We start from the raw sequence: 12,850 nt of genomic DNA on the forward strand, positions 1-12,850 counted from the left end.
GTGAAGTAAAGTGGAAAGCCTTTTAACGGGGGAGGGGGAGTAGGGAATGCTGGCATGCGGGGTCACAGGGTAGATACGATCGAGCTTCCTTCGCAGTGGCTGGCCTGGTGGGGTATTTTTCACGGGGCGTGGAAATAAGGGATGAGTGCCGGTACCCGCCGGCAAAGATATGACGCGAAGTCGCGGCACAACGTTTTCCAACTCTCGTTAAACACCCTCTCTGTCCCTGTGCAACTTGACTAATCTACTTTGGGTAATCTAGATAATGCAGGTGCTTTAGATAATCGAATCTAATCGCGCTTATTACGTTATCATCGAGCAACAAAGGATCGCAGAAAGCAGACTAGACTCCGTGTATCGTATTAATGGAGGAGGGCGGGCTGACGGAGGGCGGAAGGGGGTGGCGGTGGAGGATGGGGGTGGTGGAAGCGATGCGAAGTTAAATTCAAGGGAAATTGGCGAGAGTCGCGGGTCCTCTCGTAGGAGCAAGTTGCTCGAAAACTTGCAACGGGGGAGAATATCGAAGGGCCATCGCTAGTCGGTTTGGTGGGAGAAGTAGAGCACATCGGTACACCAGGGTGAGAGACAGCGAGTTCAGGAGAACGCGCAGCCGCAAAAGAGCAGGGTGGGAAGGCTGATAGTTCGGAGGTCTTTCAGGGGTGGTCTGTCAGTTTACCGGATGACCGCGTGAGCGCGCTGCCGCGCAAGACCAACCCTCTATTCGCGCTACATCCGGCGAACGTGACTGATCGTGTTCGATTCGCTACCGTTGCAAAACATTCGCGTTTTCTTCGCCCGGGCCGATCGTACGTGATCGCACGCCGTACGTACGTTCCTCACTCCGTCGCACGTTTCCCCATCCATCGTCCCGGTTCGTCTTTTCCCTGTCGTTCGTTCACATGCTTATTCATCAACGTGGTACTTTCGACGGGCTTGGAAAGTCACCACCTATCGACCGCCGTCACTGACCGGTCCGTCTTTCGCTCTTTCCCTCATTCTCTCAACACCACATCGCATCGACGTACGTGTTCTCACTCCGCTACACTTTGGATCCTGTTCGTTCTCGATCCGATCGAGCCGTTCTCATCTTGCGCGACTCTGTGACTCTGCGCAGTTTTCGTGACCGTAAACCCATTCGGAGAGCAAGAAGAGTATCACGCTGCATCGCCTCTACCGAGTAGAATAAATTCGTTGATAAAAAAAAAAAAAGAAAAAGGAAGAGAAAAAGTAAAGAAAAACGAGAAAAAGAGAGAGAAAGGAAACTCGGGAAGAAGGCCAAAGAAGAAAGAGAGAAAGAGTGACAGAGTGAAAGAGAGAAGGATAGAAGAAGAGAAAGAGAAAGGGAGGAAGAGGAGGAGGAGGAGGAGGAGGAGAGAGGGAGGGGGAGAGAGAAGGGGAGATTCCTCGCGCAGAATAGTGTGTAGTGTATTCTTGGTGGATGGTATCGCAAGGATCGGTAGCTGGTTCGTGATGGGGGTGGCAACCAGTTTATCAGACGTAGTCACTACAAGAAGTCCGCCAGGAAGATAATGCAGATAAATGCCTCCGGAGGGAAGAGCGGACAAGTAACAGAGGATTACATGTTGTCAGGTACGTGTATTTTATTTTTTTTTTTTACTTTTGTTTCTGTTTCTCCTCTTGTGCACTGTCACTGCGTGCGTTACAGTTGTGTGTGCGTATGTGCGCGCGCGCGCGTGCCTGTGTGTACACGTACATGATATTTGTTCGAACACCCGCGCTTGTATACGTTTTTACATATGCATACGTCGTTGAATAGGTAATAAACGTGGATGAATACGTGCACGCGTGTTGGCACACCTATGCCATACATACGTGTACAGTTTGAGGCAGGACATGAAAGTTTTGCGAAATCTATCTGAAATCTTTATTGTGTATCGGGGGTAACTTTCAGCACGCCAATCGGTAGATAGAACAACCATTGTATTTTTACGTAGAAACTTGAATTCAGATTGCCCAATGAAATCGTCTCGCGTGTCTCATCGAATTCGCGTTCCTACGAGGGGAGTCAGTTCTGTTCGTTTCCTGTTTCGATTCGACTCTCGTATCGTTTCTCTCTCTCTCTCTCTCTCTCTCGTTAGATAGGTGTTTCTCGCGTAGTTTTCGAAGGAAACGAGCTTGGCCGAGCGTGATGTTCATTGTCATCGTTAGCTCGACTTGTCCTTGCTGTACCGTGGCCCGTTTCGTGACGAAATCGAAGGCGACAAAGAACGATAAACAGTAACGTGACCGATGACATTAGCTTCCGCAGCTAAGTAACTGAAAAAATATCGCAAACACACAGTACATACAACACAGGAGTATCATTAATCGACCGATCTCGACCTCGACTGTAACCTCGATTCAAGGTTTTACATACATTCAGCCCCCGGTGCTCGGTGTGTGTTGTATTTACTTCGCAGTGCCTGTTCACAAAAGAAAAGTACGTAATCGTCTCGTGTGCCTCTGTGGCAACAGTGTAAAGCATGAATTGTTGTATTATTTACAACGCGGGACGTGCATACGGATACCGGTTGTTAATTACAGCCTCGTGTCGCGCGTATGGTTTTTATCGAAGCTAGTCTCACCCAGCCCAGTCGATCCCAAATGTGTACTATTAAAACGTAAATGAACCGAACCGGGATTTAATAACGAATTAACGTAACGACGAGCCAAGCTGTTACGCGCGTGTGTTTGTTCAGCTGAGCCATGATACGAGAATCTTCGTCGAGTGTGTATGTAAGTATCAAGTGGAAGATCTTACAGTTAACCCTGTGTAACCAGTATTTCGTTTATTTATGAAAGAGGAAGATTATCGGTTAATCATAGTCATTTACTCCAATTATTATAAATTATTATCAACGACATCCGATTAATCCTTTATAATTTCGTTTGCTCATGGGTGGAGGAGATTGTTAGTTAACCGAGTTAAGTTAGTTATTTACTCCAATTTAAAACCTGGGGATGAGATTTTAAAATAACGATCGATGACGTTTGATAGAATTATGAAGCTAGTTAATTTCGTACGATGATACACAAGACTCTTTTTTTTCTCGGCTCTTTTCTGTTTAACATACATAATACTTAATCATTAGACTGCGGATTTTCAGTTGCAAAATCATGTCAATTGTCTAGTGCCAATTCGTAATATAAAGTGTATTATTTGATCTTGACTCGTGTACATATCAATTGACGAAATACAATAGTGAAGCAACTGAGCAAATTAAAATTCTCAAAAGGTGAATCTGCGTGTATGTAACTTTCAAGCTGTTGCAGAAGGTTAAGGAAACGATGGATCAGATATTATATTAAGCTCTTCGTCAAACGGACGCTCCCTATTCACGATCGACTTTTTCACTCGGCGCTCTAACATTCTCATAATACCCGTGCATAAAGATCTCGACGTACATACGTTTGTATCTACATGCGTTCTTCTTTTTTCTCTTCTTTTTTTCTTTCAAACGTTTCAGCAGATAGCTTCCAGACAAAATATCGAAATTTTTATTTAACTCGATTCAGTGGTCAAAGCGTGTATAACGTGAAATCAATCGAAAGGGTTGTGCACTTTGTGCACGCTGCGCTAAAGGGTTGCCTAGGAAGTTTTAGGTGAACGCGCGCGCTGGTTTAGTACAAAAGATAGCGGAAGGATGAAATTACAAAGCGCAGCTTGCAGACTGCCGGTGTGGTATGTGGGGATATGTGGAACATGAGATTCCGAGATCCCAGGATTCTGAATTCCTTGCGGCATATGTAAGACATCATACGTGGAAGAATTAATACCAGATGTCTCGTAGCTGAAAATTCAAAAGTACACACGCCCGGCTCCGTTTCCATTCTGCGAACTCTATCTGCCTCGTCTGGTGTCTCCTCCGGTGTCTCCTTTTCAACGAGAACCTCTTTTCGAGTATTATTTCTGATACGTCTGACTAGACATTCTATTAAAATTGAATTAATTCGTTAGAAATTAAGCAATCGTTTGTGACTGCAATGGGATTGTTCTAATCAACAGAAATATAAATTTTATTTATTTATTTAACGCATACAGTGAATGTCAGACATTTAACAAATATTTTCAGAATTATTTTAAAAGAGATTCTAGACGTACCGATTTATTTGCATAGATTGTAAGTATTTTCTTTCTTCGTGTCAACGTTAAAAAGTAGTAGAACACTGATGGTGCAGCTTGGTTGGAAAGAACTACAGGTGAAATATTTCGTTAACGTAACATTGGTTCTCGATGGGTTAACATTAAGCTGTTTCAGGTTCGATGTAATAGGAAGCTTACTAGTCGATGTACAAGTAAATTTTAGTACATGAGATATAAGAGGCTTGCCTTCCTAGTCGGTGTACAAGCAAATTTATTACAAATAGAAAAAGTTTAGATATCCTACCCCGTTTTTTACGCGTTCCATTACGCGGAACAAATTCACTTAATCAACTCTTCGATTTTTTTTCTCTACATCTTTTAGAAATAGGTGCTTTAACTTGTCCATTTTGGTTATTTGTTGTAACAAGACCGATTTAGTATTCATTTCTTTTCTATTCGTCTATTTAACATACTTTACGTTTCTAAACTGCTATTTTGTGTTCTCTGTCTATATCCGTCTTCGTGTCGAAGGCTTTTCATCGCCGTACAGATAAATAAATTAAACGAGACAAAGTCAAATGATAAAGTTCAGTCCCTCTCGATTATGGATAATTATCGTAAACCGCGAATCGATCATTCTGTTTCCGCGTTTCCTTACTCACGAAGTTGTAAGGACTTTTTTTTTTTTCCTCCCCGCCCATCGAGAACACTCTCGCGGAATAGAAAAAGTTGGATCGTTCCTAAATAATGGACGGTTCTTCCAATTCCGTCCGGTTCGAAACTTCGTGTAACTTTTACATAGCGTACGTCGCCCGGCGAGGAGGAGATGGAATCGAGTAGAACGAAACGAGAGATCGATGGCGGGGGAAAAAAAAAAAAATCTTCGTTTAATTCGCGGTACGTTCTCGCTCCCCGCGTTGGGTTGGGTTGGGTTGGGTTTGGTTGGGTTATTCGCGCGTCCGGCATTCCGCCGAGATAAAAATCGAAAGCACGGTCCGGTTACCAGAAAAGAAAACGAGTATTCGAAAATGGAGGAAAGCCCGGTGTAGAACCAGCGTAATAGAAAATTTATTCAGAGCTTAATCACATCGCGACAAAGACAGCATTGTTCGGGCGTGAACAATAGGGCGGTTCTGCGGGTTCACGTAGCGGCGACTGCCGAGCATTCGGGTCCCCTGATTTGCAACGACTCTTTGCTTTTTTGATTTCCCTTTTCTCCTGGGAATTCAGGTCGCCATATCGACGCCACTTGGCCTTTTCTCTTCGTTTCTCTTTCTCTCCTCTCCTCTCCTCTCCTCTCCTTTCCCTCTTCACCACACTCTTCGTCGCCTCTCCTTTCTCTTTTCGTCGCCGTTTCGCGCTCTTGTTCCTTCGAGTTCAGAAATTTACGCGAGCACGCGTAACAATTCGCCCCGGAACGTGTCGCAAAAGTTTTATTACGTGAACCGTCCCGTTGGCGGGCTCGTTACGAAACAGAACGGATCACTTTTTTTCTTTCTTTCTTTTTTTTCTCTCTCCCTCTCTTTTTCTCTTTCCTCGGGAAAATTCACGCGCTCGAACGTGTCTCGTTTCGATTTGATTACCCACGATCCGATTCCGTTCCATTGTGTTCGGCAATCTTTTACGAAAGAAACGGCACGCTGTGTCTCGTACGGGATTCGAAACGTTAACGTCGTCGTTTGTTACAGCGGTTGAATTCCGCGAGCGAACTATTTGCAAACCCGAAGTTTTTGTTTATAAATCATCGCCTCGATGTCAGGTCGACAGCGTGTAACCGTCCAATTTTCTATCTCATGTGGGTCACTCTGGATACGTATTTTTCTCGCATTTTACGAGCCACCTAACACCGAATCACGGATCTTGGTCTGTTCGCGACTGTGATCATTTGGAACGAGATTACTTAATTTTGGAGTTTCTCTATTTTCATTTTATTTTGTCGCCGAGCGTCTGGTCGCAGAACATCGAATGATCAACTACGGAATAAACTTCTTGATCTGACTTGTAATACAGAGGTGGAAAAAAAAAAAAAATTTCGAGGACAAAGAGCGTGAAAGCTAATAAAGTGCCATCTTGTTGCAAAACGCGTCCTGTTAAAAATAACCTTTGTAGCCCCGTGCCGCTTTAATTTTTTTCAAAGCGGTTTGAAAAACATTCCAACACGCGTATCAGGTTATTAAAAATGCGGAACATTTTTTTTAACCCTCCGTGCTTCAAAGAATTAACTTTTTCCAGTGTTGCGTTAAACATACAGCGACGGACAAAAGAAAGCTTAAACACGGGATAATTTTGTAAAATGGAATTATGTTTAATAAGAGGGATGGAACAGATGTAATACGCGTGGCAGAATAGACGATTTTGCTACTGACATTGGGTGTAAAAGTTACTAATTTTCGACGTTGCACACCAACCAGCCTTAAACTGAAAATAATGCTCGTCCTGAAGGTTGTTTTTAACGCGGAATGCACACCGGCATCGTTTCAATCATCGTCGATCGTGCTTCCGCAATTGATTCGAAACATTCATTCAGTTAATGAGCTCGATGCACTTTTCGACTGTGTTACGATCGAGTGTACTTTTCATTCATTCCGCCACATCTAAGTAAATTATTTATCTTCAATCTGGTCTCGCGGTCGTTTTCCGTTTACTCGATACATATTCGCCGTATTGATCTCGCCTCCCCCTCCCACCACCCACCTCCCCCCGTTTCCAGATAGAAATTACTTCCAGCATTTATTTATCTCGTTAACGAACCGACGACAATACAGCCAGTTCGGTGTATCCAGCCAGAGAATTTCGTCAAATGACAAATAACGAGTCGCTCTAACGAGTCAGCCAAAGAGAAATTAAAATCGATACGGCCGATCGAGCGTGAGTCTCGCGAGCAATCGGGAAATAAAATTTCCTCACGAAACACACAGGGAAATAGATTCTGCTGACGTAATACTATTTCAGTAGTTCAGTTCGGTTCGCGTTCGTCCGTTCGTTCGTTCGTTCGTTCGTTCGTTTTGCTGGCGGTGCATATTTTTCTCGGTCAAATGAAAAGTAACCGACGCGATCTACGTAATGTGCCGTGTACGTGGACATATTCACATATCGGTGATCGTCGGTAGCTAGGCGTCACGTCGTCGATGCCATTGGAATTTCTATAAATTCCATCGGGGCGTTTTACTCTCTATGAAAACGCGGAAGGAGGTCGCGAGGTGGATGGCATAGTGGCTCTGACAAAGGGCGTTAATGGCGAAGTTGGTGTTGGTGCTTTCGAGCGTTTCCTCCTCCACCTCCTCCTCGTCCAGCATTTTCTCTCGTCGTAGGTAGGAAAACGCGCGACCGCGTGTCGATACTCGCTGTTGTCCAACGGAGTACGAGGGTCACCAGCCCCCGTTTATTCTTCGCCTCTTTAAACCTCCTCTCTGTGTTTAAAGCCGATTTCTTCCTAAAACACCTTTCCCTCCTCTCGCTTTGTTTCTCACCGATCCTCCTCCGTTTACACGTACCATCCATTTTAATCCCTTTAAATGTCACGAATCGAGCATTCGAAGACAAAGAGGTCTCGTTCCCTTTCTTTCTATTTATTTATTCATTCATTTTACGTACGTACGTAAGTGAACACCGTTTAGAAGAATAAAAGGCAAACAATGTTGACAGCTCCTTGCATAGCGCTTTTATTTTTTATTTATTTGTTTATTTACCTCTTTTTGAGACTTGTTTCTTATTCTTCAGCGAGGAATCGTAATTAGTTGGTTTTCAAGGATTGTAATCACCTCGGCCTTTGTTTCCATCCGGTTGAAACCGTACCGAACAATCTTTGCTTTTCGCAGTGGCTTGCTGTTAAATCTTCCTTCTTTGTTCGAGGATTGATGATTCTCTTGGTTTAGAAAATCACAGCAACTTGTTCTGCTCGTTGCTCTGTCACGATATCCTTTATAAGGGAATGATAAATATCTTGAGAAGTGAAAAGATTTAATTGCACTTAAGATGAGACTTTCTTATTAGAAACCTCACGTACGTCCGATATATATTTCTACTCGTCGTTAGTACAGTGATCGAATGATTAGTTAGTGTCAAGATCGGAACGATGTTTGTTTCGGAGGCAAAGATGTACGACCTAAACAGGCGGTAGTTTTAAACGTGCCGGGTGAACTTTTGGAATTTATCGGCAAAAGTTTCTGGCTAAATTTCAAATCCCGAGAAATTCGGATCGAGCTACGGGTGAATTTGGAAGAGTAACAGTAACGTCTAAGAGCTTGTCTAACTTGATTTATAGATGAAACCTCGTTGGCTGTTTTTCTTTGGTCATGAGTGCACGTGTTTTGTGGTTTCCAGTCGTTTCGAATCGATTCAGCCGGTCGAAACGTTCGTCGAACGAGATCGAAATTAATTTCACTTTCCGACGAGTTTTCCGTCAATTTCACGCAACGTTTGCCGGCTGACGATGCAGTATTTACTTAACACGCCTGGATCTCTGGTTAACGCGTTCGCGCCAAGTTGCCACGGAGAGAATAGAGGTAATTAGTATGCATAACTGCGTCGGGCAATCCGTACGAGACCGTTTGAAATTTTAGTTGGCGCAAGGTAATCGAGCGGAATTGTTATATACTTTGCGCGGGTGGGGGGATCTCTTGTTTGCACTGGGTCAGAACGACGTCAGGAGCCGGGACGATCGGTGATCGAAGTTGAAGCGATCACGTTCCACGAGCGTCGAAGCTCCGGCAATCGTATTTGCGTCCCGTAATAGGAAAAATAAGCGGAGCTTCCGGGTCCGGCTTACGTGAAACTCACGTACGAACTTTGAGTACCGATGCTCTCGTATCTGCACGAGATCCTCGCGGAGGATGCGCGGCGTGTCCGAAATGCGCTGGTTTATTTAAGGCGAATAAGAAAAATTTACGACAGATAAAATTGCACGACATCAATAGTTGGGAGATCAATAAACTTTCACGTCTCGGTAACAATGAGAAACAAAAGACTTCGGTCTGATTGAAAAATGGCACCGCGACTTTGTCGCGGTACTGATAATTCGGATTGCTTCGATTTGCTCCCGTTTTATAAAATTGTGAAAATAAATATGCATGATATCGTAGGAACGCCAATAAACTTTTACATCACCTCGAACTCTCGGTAATAATGAAAACCGAAAGATATCTGAGACTTTGGTCTGATTGAATAATGGCACAATGTCACGACTTTGTTACGGTGCTGGTAATTATAAATATCTATCTGATCGAGCAAAGAAATCGCGATCGTATTTTTCTCGAAATGATGGCGAAATTAATAGGAAATTACCAATAATATTTTAGATGTGATGCGCTTCTTTCACACACTCGTGAAACTCGTGGTACTCGCGTCTCGCGTGCTCGTACACGTGTAATCGATTCGCTCGGAAGCAAATAAAAATAACTCGTCGTATACTAGCTACTCGATTTTTCGATAGCCAGGCGAGCGATGCAGCGACGCGTTCCTTTCCGCTATGTGGAAATTAAATATTTTTGAAATTCGACGTGTGAAATATACGGACCTGTAGAAATGATGGAATTTCGATTCGCAGCGTGCCGAAGTCACTGCCGCGAGCGACCGCGAAAATTTTCGGAATTCGACCGAGTTTTTTTTTTTCTTCTTCTCTTTTTTTTCACTGACACTTGTTATCGAGTGCTATATCGGAAAGGCTTGAGTATTCGAGGATCATGGGTGGTGCACGCGTGGTTCGAAATGCTGCTAGCAAACTGAACCTATTAAATGATATGGTATTTGATCTGATTTGAACATTTATTATGTCGATACGCGTCAGTGATAGCTACGCTGTGAAATTGGCGTGATAAATCTGATTATTCACGAGAACAAATGTTTTTTCTTTTTTTTTTTTTTTATGAAATAATGCCTGTAACTGTGATTTTCAACTATCTTTCTATAGCTCATGCATCCTGTTAAGATATTTTTTCGACATAATTTCGTTTAAAGTATCGGTACAATTTATATCGACGAAGTAAAAATTGTGTTTAATTGATTTATTTGAACTCGTTTAATTCTAGTGAAAATAACAGTTAGTTTCATTGAATATTAGATCATTTTCAGTCTTCAATCTATTATGATGCTTGTTTTTATCTACAATAAAATTGAGAAGCTTGAAATGATATTTCTGGACAGGCCAACTTCTGTAATTTGTTTCTCATCTGTTAGCCTTTAGCTCCAGGAGTTCTTTCCAACAATCTTAACCAAGTCTCTTCTCACTGACAATAAGTTCAAATCGTCGTCACTGAGTTCAGAGAAAAGAATATCGATTGAATTCAATTCAATGGTTAACCCTTGGTTGGTTAACTATCTCGCAAGAATAATCAAATTTAGAGAAATTTATACGTAGCACGACCGTTAATCGAACATTAAAACGTAGTCTGGTTTTCGCTAGTCTCGTTTATTATCTTAGACGAAAAATAGTTGGCTGCCCCTTATTAAAATCGTCGAATTCTCCTCTACTTACAAACCCTTGATTTACAATACTAACAGTAGTTACAATGACTTCAACAGGGTTTAGAAAGTTGATGTTAGAAAAAAAATTCCGCCGATATTTAAAATTCTCGAAGAGAGACTTCGTTAAATTCTGCCTCGCGTTATTTCTCAATTAACGTAAGGGAAACGCTTAAATGAACGGCGACGCTTTATTAATCGAGTTTGTCGAGGCTCGCGTTGATTAAGCGTCAGTTCGAGGCGTTCGTAGGAAAATTCGCGTCCGTGGGCGATGATCTGCCGGCGATTAAGCGGCTGTTAAGTAGGCAGTTTAGACGGCAAAGAGAAACGATGTGACGACATTAGCACGAGGCTAACACGATTGCAACGGAGGAGATTTTGAAGTTAGGATGCGCGGTCCAGAGAGCTTTGCAACGCGTCGCTCGGCAAAGTGGATAGAGCGATTTGCACCGGGGGAGGGGGCGGCCAGTGATTTCCCTCCCTGTAATTTTCTTTCGCCACGGCTTATTTCCTCTGATGTTTCGCGCTCTCGATGCTCTCGCGTGTCGCGTGAAATTCTCCGCTCGCGCGGAAATATATTACCTACTCGGCGACATATTACCTACGACTGTTTACTCACAGTTACACAAATGTTTATCTCGACTTGGATTCCCCGCGACTGCTATAAATCAAAATGAAATATCGTTCCTGCAATGAGCGTGTTTACTTCGCGTAAAGACGCGCTTCCCGATGGTGGTGGTGGTGGACGCTCTCGTTCGACGTTCGTACCTGCGACCAAAGAGAGGAGTGGAGAGGAGGGCAATTCCGAACCTTTGGAATATTCGATTCGGGCACAGACTCATCGGCGGCACAGTGACACAGTGCAGTTTCGTGGCTGCAGTGAGCATGCGTTGGTTCAAAGGGGATCGAAGCAGGGATGGAATCAAGTTCGATGCATATACTTACGAATCGACGAGTCAAATTCGGCTACTCCGAAAGTGAAAATACTCTCCGACGAGCGCGTTCTTGCGATCTATTCGAAGAACGACGTTTTTTCGATGTTCGTGAAAAATCCCAGATTGGAAACACGCTGCGACGCGTGGGTTTTCTCTGTTCGTTTCGAAAGTGTCGTGTTTCGTTTTCCAGAAGTAATTCACGAAACGCGTATTTATTATAGAGTCCGATCGATACGAAGGTACGACTTATCCTTTATTCCTCGATTTCCTTAAGAAATCGCGTGTAAGGTTGTATCCGATTCGATGCAAATCCTCGATGCAAAGGTGATAGTCGTATATCGGTTGTTTGACAATCCGAACGTGTCGAACAGGCCGATCACAGCCCCTGGATCAGTCCACGCCGTGTTTTATTCTTCGTCGCGGATACGCGGCACGTAACGCCGATCACGGACATGACGAATCCGACAAAGGCGGGAGACTTTTCTCTCGCTGGAAAACCTTGGATTTCCGCAGATTCGTGGGAGGCGAATCACGAGAGGGACCGAAAAAGGTGGCGAGTAAATTCTGTGCGAGAGATAGAGAAGGGGCGAGGAAAGATTGCAACAAATCTCGAAGCGGACAAACTAGGGTGAAACTTGCAACGAGTTCACTTTCTTTATCGTTAAACTACTAAGAAAAGGAAGGAGTTTCGTGCTACTCTACCGAAATCGAACGACACCGACATACACTCGGTGGCTGAACTGATCGCGAAGAAATCGCGTCTGTCTAATTTCAGACGGTGGTGGTAGCAAGAAAGTTGTTCAGTTGCACTGAATCGGCGTATCGTGGATCGCTTTTACGCGTACATAGTTGCTTGATTACGAAACGCTAGAATTCTCTAGCAAAGCTCAAGTATATGTGTGTGTTTGTATGTTTGTGTGAGAAGCACAAAAGCTTAACCCGAAGTTTAGTTATCGTAGAGTAACTCTACACGGAACAAGCTGTACTCATCGCCGCGAGACAAGCGATAAAACAATATTCTCGCTAGCTATTATGTAGAAGGTTGTGTATCATAACTCGGGGGCAAAGCGGTTTTTTTTTTCTTTTTTTTTTTTTTTCTCGAAAGAAGCGAAGGTAACTGGCGACGAGGGGCGAAAGGAGCTTTCGAGAGAACGGGAAGGAAGCGTGGAAGCCACTTCGAAAAGCGGCGCAAGTAGCGAAAACACTTAAACGAAAAGAACTCGAAAAGAACGTTCTCTGGCCAACAGAATGAGGGGATGCGTGCGGAGTAGCAAAAATCGCGGCAAGGAGCATAATATAGCGGGTGCATAACAAACAGGGGGATAAAACTCGTCATTTTATACCCGTCATATATATTCGTCGAGCAACTTAT

At 43.6% G+C, this 12,850-nt stretch overlaps 1 protein-coding gene across 2 annotated transcripts in view; it reads left to right on the forward strand.

The window, feature by feature from the left end:
* The first annotated feature begins 435 nt into the window (after nucleotides 1–435).
* LOC122537174 (gamma-aminobutyric acid type B receptor subunit 2) overlaps nucleotides 436–12,850 on the forward strand; it is a 183,837-nt gene continuing 171,422 nt past the window's right edge. The window contains exon 1 of one of the 2 annotated variants that reach the window (XM_043670159.1): nucleotides 436–1,590. The gene's annotated coding sequence lies outside the window, so the exon portion shown is untranslated. The remainder of the gene's footprint in view (nucleotides 1,591–12,850) is intronic. The other variant, XM_043670158.1, reaches the window with a different exon arrangement.

This window comes from Frieseomelitta varia, unplaced genomic scaffold (genome assembly GCF_011392965.1).
Source record: "Frieseomelitta varia isolate USP_RPSP 00005682 unplaced genomic scaffold, Fvar_1.2 scaffold_89, whole genome shotgun sequence".
Lineage (NCBI taxonomy): Eukaryota > Metazoa > Arthropoda > Insecta > Hymenoptera > Apidae > Frieseomelitta > Frieseomelitta varia.